Source organism: Serinus canaria, chromosome 6 (genome assembly GCF_022539315.1).
Source record: "Serinus canaria isolate serCan28SL12 chromosome 6, serCan2020, whole genome shotgun sequence".
Taxonomy (NCBI): domain Eukaryota; kingdom Metazoa; phylum Chordata; class Aves; order Passeriformes; family Fringillidae; genus Serinus; species Serinus canaria.
Window position 1 is genome coordinate 33884618 of NC_066320.1, and position 12983 is coordinate 33897600.

Here is a 12983-nt window from a genome sequence, read left to right on the forward strand (position 1 = left end):
ATAGATAAATTATATATATTTTTGTATATAAACAAAGTAGAAATAAATAAATAAAATAAAATAAAATAAAATAAAATAAAATAAAATAAAATAAAATAAAATAAAATAAAATAATAAAATAAAATAAAATAAAATAATAAAATAAAATAAATAATAAAATAATGCAGCGCCAAGGAGGTGCAGGGATTTGGGGTTAGGTTGAGTTTGGGTCACTCTGCCCCCACAAATGCCTGGGGTGCCCATCCCATGGGTGGGGTTGAGGACAGTGTCTGGAACTGATGAAGCACCCCACACCTTCTGTATGTGACAAACCAGCCCCTGTCCCCTGGCAGGCACCAGCGTTGTGCTTTTTTCCTGGGAATTGGCTTCCCCTGCCCTGCCAGTGCCCCCATCCAGCCTGGCCACGCTCTTGGCTCATCCTGGCCTGCAGCATCCCAGACCAGCACGCTGCTCCAGCCCTTCCCAGGGCCAGGGATAATGAAAGATTCAAAAATAATATTTGTTTTGGCAGAATTACATTGAGAATGAAATAGATGCCCTTGACCAGGGAAGAAACTGAATTTTGCATCAGGTTCTTTTTTTTTTTCCCCTTACAAACAAGCTCTGCAGCCCGTCCAAGGCAAGTGGGAATATTTTTGAAGGACTCTCTTGTATTTCCTGCATCGGATTTGCAGCAGAGCTGCAGCCACACTGGTGGTACTGTTGGATGAAAAATGCAGATTCCACCCCATGTATCAATCCCAACTGGAAAGGCCCCAGGCCTCAGGGTTGTTGCAGATCACTCCATGCAGGCGGGGTCTGCTCGGGCTGGAGCCATCGCCAACAGAGCAGCGATTCATTGCTGTGCTGGGGACCTTCCTCGAGCTGTGCCCACATTCCCTGGCCTTTGGAATTGCAGGAATCAGTCATCTGATCGGGGCCAGCAAGACCTGGCCCTTCAGAGTTTCCAGTGCATTTTTTAAAGCAGTTCTCAAGCATCAGGAACTTTTTTGAAGAGATAATTGATGTTTTCCTTATCAGTGGAATTGTTGGTGGGACACATCAAGTTCTTTCCAAGTTATGTTAAGCTAGAAATGAGTGGTGATTTTAAACTCTTGTTTCTTTTAACCTCCATTACTGTTATTATTTTTTATTATTATCATTATTACTATTATGATCTTTAGGATCCTTTTCACCCCAAACCATTCTATGCCACTATGATTATTTCTTCTGGAAAAATCACAGATTGCCACTTTTAATCACTTTTCCCCCTACTTTAGATTTATATTATCTAAAAATATTGTGTTGCACAATAGACTTGGTATTAACAATAGCTCCAATAGACTTGGTATTAACGTGGTTATTTATTGGGAAAGGTGATGTTGCAAAGCTGCTTCCTTAAAGGAAATGCAAAAATGATTAAACCTTTAGAAAATTCCTTAAAAACTTACAGCACGATATCCCAAGGGGAATCCTGGAAGATTTAGGGACTATCTCAAGAATAATTTCCCGCTAAGAACCTTACAGGAATGCAAAAGCCCTGGAAGAATTGCGTGTGCGGGTTTCGTTGTGCTCGGTTTTACACCCCCGCGGGAGGGGCCGTGCCCTGCGCTCCTCCAGGAAAACAAAGGGAAATCTCCCTGCCCGCTCCAGAGCAGATCTGGGCTGTGCTGCTCGGGCTCCAAAAAACGCCTGCGGGCTGAGAGGAACAATCACCCCACGGCTCTGTGCCGGGCATTGCCCCCGCTGCTCTGACTTTCTTCCTTAGCCCTCATTTTTATATTTTTTTAATCTAGTTTTTACCCTTTTTAAAACTTTTTTTTCCTCTTTACTCTTTTTTTTTTCTCTTTTTACTTTTCTTTTTTCTCTTATTTTTTTCTCTTCTCTTTTATCTTTTCTTCTCTTTTTTCTTCTCTTTATTCTTTTTTCTTCTCTTTATTCTTTTTTCTTTTTCTTTTTACTTTTCTTTCTCTTTTCTCTTTTTCTCTTTTTCTCTTTTTACTTTTCTCTCCTTAGTTTTTTCCTCTTTTTTTTTCTTCTCTGGTTTTGCTCCTTTTTTTCTTTTTTTCTCTTTTTTCCTCTCTTTTTTCCTATTTTTTCTCCTTTTTTCTCTCTATTTTTACTTTACTCTCTTTACTTTTTCTCTCTTTTTTTTTTCTTTTCTTCTCTTTTTTCCTTTTTTTTTTCTTTTTTTTCTTCTTTCTCTTATTTTCTCTTTTTTTCTTTTTTTCCTCTCCTCTCCTCTTTTTCCCCCAGAAGCTGTGTCCTCACAACACCTTTACTCCCTCCCTGTCCTCAAACCTCTCCTCTCCACGTGCTTCCTTCTTCCCACCCCCATTATCCCCAGGACTCCTCTCCCTTCCCCACTCTTCCCAACCCCTTCTCCTCTCCCATTATCCCCCGGGGGGATCAAGGACGAGCATCCTCGGCCCCATCGCTGCAGGATGGAGGCTCAGGGGGGGAAGCCACCACATTTAGCTGCTTCCCCAGCGGGGTGATGCAGAGATGGGGAGCCAGGGCTGCTCCCCAGCCAGCCTGATGCAGAGCATCCCCCGCCCGTGCCCGGGAATTTGGGGCTGGAGGAGGTGCCCAGCCCGGCCGGAGCCGGGAATTTGGGGCTGGAGGAGGTGCCCAGCCCGGCCGGAGCCGGGAATTTGGGGCTGGAGGAGGTGCCCAGCCCGGCGGAGCCGGGAATTTGGGGCTGGAGGAGGTGCCCAGCCCGGCCGGAGCCGGAGGTCTGCGCTCCATCACTCGCGGCCGGGATGCAGGAGCTGGACCAGGAGGTGCAAATTGACGTGAGCGGGATGCTGGCAGCACCTCGGGCTGATGAAAGGACATTGTTAAGGAGCCCTTAACGTTTCTCATTAATGGCTGGCGTGGGCGGGTGAGTTTTTGAGCTGAAAAAAGCCAGAAGACAAAAAAAAAAAAAAAAAAAAAAAAAAATCCACCTGGGCAGTAATTAAGATCGATCCCGTGCGCGGAGTTATCAATTTTTAAAACCTCTTTAAGTGCCTTATTTAGTTATTTTAAACAGGGCTTTTTATTTGTTGCCGTGAGTTTTCCTGGAGGAGATGGGAGCGTGGGGACTCCTCCCGGGCTCTTCTCCCTGATCAATCATCCAACCTGCAGGGAAGGGGGTGCTGCCCCATGCCTGTGGGTGCTGCGAGGTGCCAGGCAGCCCATCCGGGGCTGGGGTGCTGTCTGAGGTGGAATTGCTCTTCTTTCTGCTGAAGTTCTGGCTGCAGATGGCAGCAGGGCAGATGGAAGAGGAGCTCCTGCCCGTGGGAGGAAGGTGAGGAAGGTGAGGGTCCAGCCCGGTGTGGGGGCTCTGCCCAGCCCCGGGATGGGGCTCAACCCAACTTAGGCACCAGCCGCGGTCAGAGTGGCTGGGAGAGGTTGTGTTTAATTAAAATAACCCTCAGAATGACCCCGAGAGCAGCGCTGCTGGGAGCTGATGAGGGAAACAGCTGCAACCCTTTTAGCCGAGGAGGAGCACGGAGCGATGATGTAATTTTCATTTCCGATGGGCGCCGGGATGACCTAATTCCACTCGGAATCTTGTCTCTCACTTCAAAGTAGGGCACTTCAGCCGATCTGGAATTCGGCTCCGCTCAGCCCCTCCAGCCCTGCTCAGATCCCAGGCTGGAGCACCACAGCAGGACACTGGGAATGGGGACCCCAAGGGGCTTTGGACCCAGATTTGACTTAAAGCTTTAAAACTCTGGCGAGCAAAAGGAAAACCCATTGTATTTCCTTTGGAGCAGCCTGGGAGGGTTTGGAAAATTGTTTTTGTTGATTGCCCAGAGCAGCTGGGGCTGCCCCTGGATCCCTGGCATCCATCCCAAGCCAGGCTGGACATTGGAGCTGGGAGCACCTGGGACAGGGGAAGGTGTGTCCCTGACGTGACAGGGGTGGCACTGGGTGGGATTTAAGGACCCTTCCAACCCAAACAATTCCATTGTGGTCCTACAGCTTTGTTGTCATGGCTGAGCCTTTCCAGGAGGTTCAGTGTTGAATATGACCCGTGATTTTTAGAAAGCATAAACCTTGAACATGGCCGGTATTTCTGCTTTCATTAATCAAACACATTTTATGTGCCTTTGATACCAATCAAAATTGGTTTCAATCAGCATGGTAAGTGCAGGTTGGATTTTGGGGGGCAGTGGGCACACAGCAGCCTTTCACTTGTTAATGACAAAGTAACTGGTGGGAGGAAATTATTTCTTCACAGCACCCAGGAAAAAAATCCATTTGTCCTGTCTGAACAAAATGCTCATGAGTAAAAGTTCATTTTAATTTTTACTTGGAGAAAACTTTCCCAAGAGGTACCCAGGTCAGAGCTCACCCAAAGTGCAGGGGGCCTGGAGGAGTGTGGGCAGAGCCCTCAGGGGGTTCAGGGCTGTGCAGGAATTAAGGGAGCACTGCAGCGTGAGCTGCTGCACCAGAGCATCATTTACAGACACAGCCAACACCACTGATGGCAAACTTGGTGTTCCCCAGCTGGAAGGTGGGAGATGCCTCAGTAATCAGCTGGGATGGCTGGAAAGCAGCTCCTGTGCCCCCTTTGGCTCCTGGTGACCCTGCCCCGAGGAGGAGGAGGAGGAGCAGAGGGAGGTGACCCCAGGGGCCAGAGCTGTAATTCACAGGGAGCCAGCAGAGCTCATGTCCAGCCTCGCCCTGGGCAGCCAGGGGCACCAGCACAGGCACCTGGTGCTGCCAAAGGGTCAGGGCTGTGCTGAGGACACACTGAAAATGCCTCTTATTTTATCTAGAACCTGCAGAAGTGTGGCCTTAACACAGGGCTGAGCCATTGGCTTTCACTGCTCTTGAAAGGCTTTCTCAAATGTAGCCTTCTCCACGTAAATAAATTTAAAATATGTAATATAGAGTGTCTGTGTGCATAATAATTTATAATGCATAAATTAATTTGGAGGGAGGGTGGTGGGACCCCTCTTTGACCAAACATCCAACCAAGGCTGGATTTCCACCGCTGGAAGGGTTTGTTTGGGCTGGGTTTTTTCAAACCTTTATCCAAATGTTGTCATCCTAAGCACCCAGTCAGTGGATCAGAAGTGTGGAGTGTGGAGCAGCATCAGGAGAAGTGGGTTAGGAGAGAGGATCTCAATCTCTGCCTACCCAAATGTCCTATTTTTGTTAGGACATGCAATTCCTGATCTCAGGGCTGTCGTGCTTTTCACTTTCTGTGTAAAAGGTGAGGAGGTTGAACCACAGACATTCCCAGTGGCCGTGACAGATGGGTGGCAGAAGGGATGGGATTTCATCACAGAATAGTGGGAAAGAGAAAACTATCTTGATTTTTATCTATGAGATAGATTTGACTGATAGATAGATAGATAGATAGATAGATAGATAGATAGATAGATAGATAGATAGACAGACAGATAGACAGACAGATAGATCTGTGTCTGTATCATCCACACAGATATGAGGTGAGTGCCCACTCTCATGTCCCAGGCTGAGACAAACCCCATGCAAGGAATTAACTCTGCTGAAAGTTCCGTTTAAGTGGGGCCAAAATCAACCTGGAAAATAAAAGCAAAAATTGAAATGAACCTGATTTATTGGCCATGGAAGTCTGCATTTGCAGCCTTTAAACTGCATTTTGCAGCAGATTGCTGTGCAAATACAGTGGAGTGCAGAAGAGGATGGGACTGGAAGGAGCTTTGGACCTCTGAGTGTCTCAGCTTGGAGATCGCATCTGTGTGCTCAGGAATATCAGGAGGCTGGAAACTCCAGGCATGTCTGCTCACTCCCCCAGCTGTTTACAGCCTGTTTATCCTCTAAAATGAGCAGCCTAAGCCCAGCCTGAGTTGCTGGAGAAGGAGCTGCTTTGAGGAGGAGCAGGCTGTTAATTGAGCAGCTCCCCGCGCCCGCCGCGGCAATCAGTCTTCCCTTCCGTCGCTGCGATGACCAGCAGACTGCCTCCAACCTTCTGGCTGTCAGGAAAATTGTGACAAGGCAAATGTCAGATCATGTGGAGCCTTCTGAATGTTTTTGACCCCTTCAATCTGTTTTCCAGCCTGGGTATGGCAAAGAAGCTGTGTTGGGCTAATTGGTTGTCTCTCTTCTCCAGGCAGCGGATGAAGTCCAGGTACATCATCTGATTCCTTTGGATGAGCAGCATCCTGTATTTCACAGCTTTATGTCGTGTCAACCACTGCGGGATTGCTCTGGAAAAGTCCTTTTTTGCCAAAGCTGGAGCAGAAGATGTGGAGATCCTACAGCCTCTCATCTGCCGGGGTTGAGCAGCGCCCAGCAGAGGCTGCAGCCTCTCTCTGACTGTTACCAAAAAAAATCTGATTCATCTTCACTGAAACACAAAATATTTCAGCTGCCAGGAGGAAGTGATAGCTTGGAAATGCTGCACTTCCATTTTTTTGTTGTTTTAACCAATACTCTGTGCTTTCAGGTAGAATACTCTGTGTTTGAAATGACCTAGATAACCATTGAGCTTGATTTCACTAAGCTGCCCTGCTCTCTGCTCAGTAACTTTTATCCTGGGCAGTGTTTTTAGGGCTTTTGAATTGTTGCTTGCCCATGGCAGTAAAACAATAATGGAATATCAGACCGAATTTGGTGATCTGGGGAGGACAGAGCTAGAGGGAGGGAGCAGTGTTGGGTAAAACTGGCTGGAAACTTCAGAGCCAAATTGTCCTCAGGCATCAGAAAATGGTGTGTTGTAGTTAACAGAATGAGAGAATCATGGAATTGTTTGGCTTGAAAGGGACCCTGAAGCCCATCCAGTTCCAGCCCCTGGTCAGGGACACCTTCCCCTGTCCCAGGTGCTCCCAGCCCCAGTGTCCAGCCTGGCCTTGGGCACTGCCAGGGATCCAGGGGCAGCCCCAGCTGCTCTGGGCACCCTGTGCCAGGGCCTGCCCACCCTGCCAGGGAGGAATTCCTTCCCCATGGTATCTAACCTAAACCTCCTCCCAGTTTAAAGCCATTCCCCCCTTTCCTGGCACTGCTGGCTCTTGCAAATTGTCTCTCTCCATCTTTCTTGTAGATCCCGGAAGGCTGCAATTAGGTCACCCCAAAGCCTTTTAAGGAGGAAAAAGTGCACCTGCATTTCCCTTTTACCTGAGAACACCCCCAAAACTCCTCCAGCCCTCTTGCACAAGCACAGCAGAACTTTCCAGAGCACACAGCCCCCGTTACCCCAGCGCCACGTTTTTGATGGAGCATTAAAATTCAAGGCCTAAACACACAGTTGGCAATTGGAGCTCAGAACATGCACGTTGCAAATGTGGATATATCTCGCCGAGTACACAGCCCATAAAATATGTAGTCTAAGATCACTCATTTATTTAAAGATGCTTTTTGCCTCAGATGGAAAATGACACAAATCTAAATATTACAATGCCGAGTAATGTGTAACTGTCTGTGTGTTATAGCCTTAACACCACACTTTTGATGCAGAAGAGATATAGCAGCTGCACTTTAATTTCAAGCAAATTGATCCCAGATGTAAATGTTGTTTTGTTGCATGGAAGATCGTGCACAGGTAAAGCAAATACCATTGGTTTATAGTCCAACAGAGTGTTGCAACAGGATCCAGGCTCCCCTGCCCGGGCACACATAAAAGTCAGGAGGCTGTGGAGGAGACACTGGAAAGAGACAGCTTTGCTTCCTACCCTTTAAAATCCAACCACCTGTGATCTAAGGAGCTGTTTTGAAGCCAGGGAAGCGTCGTGGTTTGTCAATTGTCCTGCAGGCAAAAATCTAAATTTGGCTTGTTTTCCATCTCCTTCGCTGCTTTGTAGAGGAGGTTTTCTCCCAATGTATTTGTGTTTGGCATGAAAGAATAAGAAAAACCCCTGGATTTACTGACTCAGGAAACCTCTTCTTTAAAGGAAAAATAATAGTGGTAACTGAGCTTCACTTTGCCTGCAGATACCCCAACGTCTGTGCACCGTGGGCAATGTATAAACAGCAAAATCATTTCTTTATTGTCTCCTGCCTGTGGAGGATGGCAAAGCCCAAATATCTTGCTGTCACAGCCCTTCTTTTGAACAACAGACCTTCTTAGTTTTTCTGAAGCAGAGCATCCTGCTCATCCAAGGAGGAGAAACCCACAGAAGAACTCACCCTACTGCTGCTGCTGCTCTCCAGTCTCAACGCTCAGCCAAGAAGAGCTGCCCTCCAAGAGATTTCTCAGCTCAATTATTTCTCTTTCTTTCAAAATTGCAGGTGTAGGACTAAGTCACCTGTGTGGGATCTGCCTGAGAAACCCTTCCCAGTGCAGGCTGAGTGCTGGATGTCCTGCAGGATGGCTGGAAAAGGGGTGCCAGTGATGTCCTCAGGCTCTCCCCTCCCGTGCTCCATTCTGTCAGCTGGATTTCTCAGAGCCAGGGTTCCCTGCTTTTATTTTCCATTGGGCTTAGGTCAGCTCTGCAATTGGAGAGAGCACTCACAGGGCATGGAGTGCCAGGACACAGGGTGGGAAGGCCCTGGCACAGGGTGCTCATGGCAGCTGTGGCTGCCCCATGCAGGATTTTCTGTTTCTTTGCATTTCTGGTGCTTTCACAGAGGCTGAAATTTAGCAAAACTGTGGCAATACTGAGTTTGTCTCCTTATAAACCCTTCTAAACCGATGTTAAGTGATTGAAGTTAAACTTTTGTGAGCTCCTGCTTGCCAGCCATGCTGATTTAACTCCATTTCCTCCTGAATCACTGGAGACAGAGCAGGGCCCAAGGTGTGCAGTGGGTGTGTGGCCTTTCAAACACCACGACACCTGGATAAATGTGTACAGAACATACACAGAGGTGGTGCTGAAGGACAGGTACTTCTGCACAGTATTTGTTTCCCCTTACAGTGCCAGGAATTGACTGAGCCTGTCACAGAGGTGCATAAGACGTGTACAACCTCATTGCAGCAACTCCTGCAAGTATTTAGCAGTAAGACATATTGACCACATTCAGAAGTCCTTACTCAGACAAAACCCAGAGGTCAGTGTGAGTCTGATTAATCAATTTATTCAGGAACAGCTCACTCTTTCGGGGAGGTTTTGAAGCACATCCCTTTGCCAGAATAAAAAAATCAGGATTAAAATCTGGCCAGGACAGGAGGAGACACAGGGAGTGTTCACCCACACAAGCTGTTCTTCGCTGGGATTGCAGGTGCTGCAGAGGTGGAAATGTGGATTTTTTGGTGGCAGTGGGTGGCAGGAGGAGGCTGGGATGTGAGGGGAGGTGGCAGTGAGCACTCAACCTGACAGAGCTGCTGTATAATAGCAGGGCACTCACCTCAAATCACAGGTTGTGAAAACTGACATTTCCATTCAAATTACTCCAATAGCCAACTGCTCCCCGGTGCAACTCCTTCTGTAAGTGACACGGTGACAGTGATCCAGGAATTTAACTTGCTGTTGTCTCGTTCCAAGCGGAATTATGAAGTTTGTGACATGCATTAGGAGGATGGCTCCTGGTGGCAGCCGGTGCCATTAATCACAGGGCGAGGCAGAGCCCGGGCAGTGGTGTCAGCTCAGGGTGCCTGTCCCTGCTGGGAGCTGCCTCTCCCTGCCCCTCATCTCCTCCTCTCCCCACGTCTGAGCCTGCAGCTCCCGCTCCACTGAAGTTTTCCTGGCACCTCCTGCTTCCTTGTGGGTTTTTTTTTAAGTCTCTCTCTTTAATTATGATGGGCAGATCATCTGTTCTTGACACATGAGTAGCTGATGGCCACGTTGCTGTGCTCTCTCCTCTCCTCAGGGACGCCTCTTGGATTCTTTTTCTCTTTTCCTCAACTTGGCTTTCATTGCAAGCTGCCTTTTAAATTTCTGTCTAACCTTTTAAGCAGGAAGCCTTTTCTGTTGATAAAATAAGCCAGGAGATTTTCTGATTGGAGGTGCTTGCCACACACAGGCTGAAACTGTGGACAGGCTTTGCCCAACTTTACTTTTGTGTCATATCACCACAAAACCCCTTTTGTTCTTTGTGCTCTGCCCAGCTATCACCAAACTGGATTTGGCTCCGTCCTTTGGTGCTGGAGCCAAAGCATGTGGCAGTGGATTGCCTCTCCGTGCCCTAGGTATTCCCAATCTTCCCCAAACCACTGATGAGCAGGGAAGCAGGATTTGGGGTGGATTCTTTGTACCCTTTGTGGTGGCACCGCTCAGAAGAGGATCCCAGGGTCCATCCGGCCCCACAGGGCTGGGAGAGGTCAGGACAGGGCTGGGCTCAGGCTCTGGGCCCCCTTGCTCTGCCCTGCAGGACGTGGATGTTGCAGGCTTTGGGAATTCCAGCCAGCAGTGGCAGAAGCCCCAGTCACAGATCTGAACATCCCCGAGCCCAAAACCATCCACATCTGGATCTCAGCCTGGACATCTTCCCTCAAAACTCGTGTTTGGAACTTGAGAGCCAGCAAATACATGGAACAGTTATTAAGGATAATGTAATTATAAACTGATGTGGATCTGCACTTCTTCAATAAAAAATGGGCTTCGTTATGGTTGTCACAGTCAGGAGAATAATTAATTCCGAGTTTTCATAGGGAATCATCACCTCCTTGGACAGGCAGTGACTGGAACAAAATTTTGGAGCAGAGCCTTCAGAAGAAGAGAAACTCCAGTGTGTGCAGAGTGCCTGTGAGCCACAGCCCTCCCTGCCTGACTACAGAAAATAAACCAAATACATCAACTGCTGATTCAACACCGTGCGCCAAACGTGAGGGAAGACTTCCTCCTAAATTAAGATTATTCCATCGTTTCCAAATTAAATTTTCATAGAAATGTTGCCTCTCTAATGCCCTGCAAAATGACATGTAGCCAACAGAGTCAGGGTCAGTTATCTGGGCATTTGGGATGCTGGAATGTCACTCTACTCAAAGGTTATGCTTTGATCTTGATTTGAAGCTCATCAAATCACAGAAAGGTCTGGACTGAAGGAGACCTTTCCATATCACCCAGTGCCACCCCTGCCATGGCAGGGACACCCTCCTCTGTCCCAGGCTGCTCCAAGCCCCAGTGTCCCACCTGCCTTGGGTACTGCCAGGGATGGAACAGCCACAGCTTCACCCTCGTTGACAGAGCACTGTTGGGTTTATTTCATTTTTGAAGACAAATCTCCATCTCCTGAGACAAGGTTTGACCAAAAGTGTGGAATCTGCAGGCTGAACCCCCCCAGCTCCTGCTGCCCTGGACACACTCCAGCCCCTCAATGTCCTTCCTGTCCTGAGGGGCCCTGAGCTGGACACAGGATTCGAGGTGGGCACAACTCTGTGTGACCAGGGAGTGCCTCAAGGCCCTGCTACAGAGCAGAAATGATGAAAAGCAGAAGAACCTCCCCAAAATCACTAAGCAAAGCCGATGCTCAAAGCTGGCAAAGAATGGAAAACTGCTGCAGCACAGAAAATAAATTTCAAATTTGGGGGTGCTGCAGCATTTGCAATTTCCATTATGGAGACCATTTCTGTTACAGAGGAATAAATTAAACCCAACCAGTTCAGTGAATATCCAGCTGCCTTCTGAAGTTTCAGAAAACAGCACTTCCCTCATTGTGGGAGGAAACAAATCTCCCGTGGTCTGGCCAGAGGCAGAGCAAGAGCCCTGGGTTTGGGGCGAAGGAGATATTCCATAAAAATCGTGGCTTTCATGAAGATGAAGCACAGCAGAAGTAGCACAAAAGTGCTTTGATACGCTGCTGAATGGAGGATTAACTGCACAATGCTGTGAATTCACTGTGTCTCCTGTTTGTTTGCTGTTTGTTGGTGGTGCCAGCAATAAAAATAATGTCTGGCTGCTAAAAGTGCTAGAAAAGGGCTTTTTGGTGCCCAGAATATGTTTGCCAGCAGGTGAGTGTGGTGGGGAGGGAGAAAGGGGAAAGCTCGGCTTCATTTATTTTCAAGGGTGGAAATTTAATGCTAGGAACCCAATTCATATTATATTTCTTATCAAAACTCTTATCTCTGTAACTAAGCTTGCACAAACACCATGAAAAAAAAAAACCACCCACCAAAAAAAATTTTAAAACAACCAAAAAAATCCCAAGAAATCCAAACCAACAAAAAAACACAAACAAACCCACCAAGCAGAGCTCGTGCAGCCTGGCAGGGTGGGTTATTTATAGCAGATCTCTGCCTTTTGTCAGCCTGGTGGGCTGTGGATGTCAGTCCCAAATAAACCCCGTTCTGTGCAGCAGGGGAGGAAGAGCCCTGTGCTTTGGAGAGCGTGGATGTGAGCTCATGGCCACGAGACAGAGAGGGCTGTGGCACAAAACACTGCTGGGCAAAAGCCACCCCAATCTAATCATCAGCTCTGGTCGTCAGCGAGAGCTGTGGGAGAAGACGTTGTATAAAGCAGACACATCCAGGAAATAATGCCTGCCCAGTGCAGCCAGATGGAGTGGGGATATCCTGACAAAGCATTTATTTTAATAAATGTTCAATTAAAATTATTTCTGTGGTGCAAGCATGGTCCAGAAGTAGTATGGGAATTAATAAGATTGCTGGCAGAAATAAACATAAGGGGAGTTGTTTGCTAGTTAAAAATGACAGTTATAAAAAATAAATCTTAATGTTTCTATGGGGTTGTTTTGTGCATGTGCAAAGCAGGGAATCTTGGTTCATGTTATGCTTTCAAATGTTTGTTTCCTGGTTTCTACCCTGGTATAATTCCATTTCTGTGGGAATTTGTGGGTACATGGATCCTACACTGTGTGGCCAGGGTAGGATCACACAGGTGAAATTGTGTAGGGCTTGAGCAAACCCTGAGCACCAGGAGATCTGTATTAGTTACAACCTCATCTCCATCCTTTTATTTGTTTATTTATCAAAATGTGGGCCTTAGGCTGAATTTTTGGAAATGTGTATTCAAAGCCTCTGTGTGCAGGGGGAAATATTTCCACGTGTAAATACCCAGAAATTGGAGGTGGCCATGGCAGGGATGGGTCTGACACTGATGAACAGGAGTCTGAAGATTCCAGACCTGAGAAAGTTATGTTTAATTTTTATTTTCAAATTATTTAAAGTTTAAATTAAGCATTCATTTATC